Genomic DNA, 2459 nt, shown 5'->3' on the forward strand with positions numbered 1-2459 from the left:
ATTTAACAATGTCATCATTAGTGTAGAATGAAATATGATTAAATTTTAGTTGCTATTTCTTTTTTGTACAGTTTAATACTGTAATGTAAACGTCAGTTATTGTTTTCTCCTACCAAAGCTATAAGGTTTCACCACCGCGGTCGAGTTTGAACCAAAAGTGACTTTTCTAAATGTATATTTATGGTAGGGAGAAATGGGCCTCATGGTGGTCGCCATTTGCGACAAGAAGCTTCTGAAATCGGCTGTTACGAGACAAGATGGCTATATATATAGTCTAAACACCTTTTCCAGTGTAATTTTAATTTGGTACGTATATAACTTTAGTCCGGGATATGCATCTACTTAAGACTTGCGGCATTTCAAACTTGTCACACATTTTAGGCTAAACATTAAATCTAAATAGAATTTTTATGGACTAAAATATCTGATATGTATTATTATAACGTAAATAGTTTAATTCGCTATTAGTGGCTCTGAAAAAAAAAAAGTATTTTGTTAACAATAGTCTGGTATACATTAAATCACTTTTGCTTTTTATATTTAAAATATAGACAAGGCAGCTGTTGACCACGAGAAACTATACTTTTTGGTTTTTGTACTTCATTAACAACGTGTGAACCGAAGGAGAATCCAAATATATTGTAAATAACAAAATGTAAAGAAAGCAGCAATTACTGCATCTTAATTGCAAGTCTACAAAGGACCGCTATAACTAAATAGTACTTGTTTCAATTGCATAAATAAAAGCTTTCATGTGAAATATGATAGAGGTAAGGCACCAGATGGCGTAACTCTTCTGTCACAGACCGTATCTTTGGTCCAGCCTTCAAGCCTTATCAAGATACCGTATATATGTGGGTAAAGGCTTTGTATGATGGGCGTTCCAGACCTACTTTTTGTACTCCATTCTCTTGTGTTTATTTTTCACCATCTCTTTCAGCCGTGTTATTCACTTCAACTCCACCCCCCCCCCCCCATTTGACAGCAAGAACCACCCACTAGCACATTGTTACTCTGTGTCTACACCACAAGGTCATGGTGGCAACAGAATGTTTAACAAAAGAAGAAGAAGAAGAAGAAAGAAACCTGAAATTCAAAGCTCTGTGGGTTCATCAGTACCACCTTTTTATACATTAGCAACTATATACTTATGAGACGTCAGTTCAACAGTACGACATGATGCCTATTAGTATTATGATTTAACTTTTGATGATGATGATATACTTGAAACTTCCATTAAAATGGAATAATGAGATGACCAAACGTATTTGACATCCATTTATAGATTATCAATAAACTGTTGGAAGAATTGTGAAGTACATATCGTCAATTCAATATAGAATATAAATTTTTTGATCTAAGCTCACATTGGTGACCATTATAAAACATCGAAGTTTGCATACTTATTTTTTTATATTTTTATATCGATCTAACCGGAGCAGTGATACTTCCAAAGCCTATCATGTTGATATGTAGAAAAGATGGCTCTAGTAAAGTAAGACAGCTTATCATGTATGACTCTGCCAGTTGGTATACAACAAGACTGTAGACAGGTTTCTTCCAAGTGCTACATAATATATCATTTGTTGTTTCACATGCAAAAAAAACAGAAATGTGATTCTTCATTCTTTTTACGTGAAAGAAACGGGAACAATACGGTGGTAGTTCAGGAGGTCAATTTACGTGCTTGATGGAACAATTTTGTTTGACTCCCACAAAAGGAGTTGATGCATCCTAAGTAATAGTTGTCAAGGGCGTTTACGCTGTCTAATATGTGAGTTAGGCTTAACGAGACCTACGTCCGGAATAAATAATAATGATAATAATATAATAAAACTATTAAACAAAAAGTGATGTAAAGGCATCTATCTGTACCCAACCATTTTCTGAATAATTCTTAGAATAAGGTGAAACTCAAACTATTCACATCTGTTTGTTTGTTAGTCGTTAAGCACAAAGCTATACAATGGGTTATGTATACCGTGCCCACTGCAGGGATTGAGCCCCGAAATAGTATTATAAGCCTTATACCCCTGCGCTACGGGGTTTTGGCTGATTGTTCAACAGGCACATTGATATTGGTATATTCATGTTGAGACTAGGGGCGAACTTAGGTGAGATACTAGTTAGCCAACAGTTTTTCTCGTAATTCAAGTTTTTCACATTGCTAATTATGTATATATATTACGACAGCAGAAGTCACGTGACGCTGGTAGCACGTGATGAGTTTCTAGAAGGATCGAGTGTTTGCCAGACGCCCTCTATTTTTGTATATATAAGCCCAGCAAATAAAGCGGAGGGAAGAAGTGACGGCATAGATAATTTGCAGATAGCAGATAGATATGGAGACAGATAATTGAGTCAAGTGAGCGGTAGTGACCGTAAGTACAGTGCGTGAATTGTTGTGAATTATAGCGTGTGTTGAAGTTAAAGCGACTGTGGAAATTCTGTGTATTGCA

At 35.5% G+C, this 2459-nt stretch overlaps 1 protein-coding gene across 1 annotated transcript in view; it reads left to right on the top strand.

The window, feature by feature from the left end:
- The window catches only part of LOC106458532 (collagen alpha-1(XVIII) chain-like), a 187963-nt gene that overhangs the window by 126715 nt on the left and 58789 nt on the right, over nucleotides 1-2459 (top strand). The gene's annotated exons all lie outside the window — the stretch shown is intronic.

Source organism: Limulus polyphemus, unplaced genomic scaffold, assembly GCF_000517525.1.
Source record: "Limulus polyphemus unplaced genomic scaffold, Limulus_polyphemus-2.1.2 Scaffold481, whole genome shotgun sequence".
In the NCBI taxonomy this organism is placed as follows: Eukaryota; Metazoa; Arthropoda; class Merostomata; order Xiphosura; family Limulidae; genus Limulus; species Limulus polyphemus.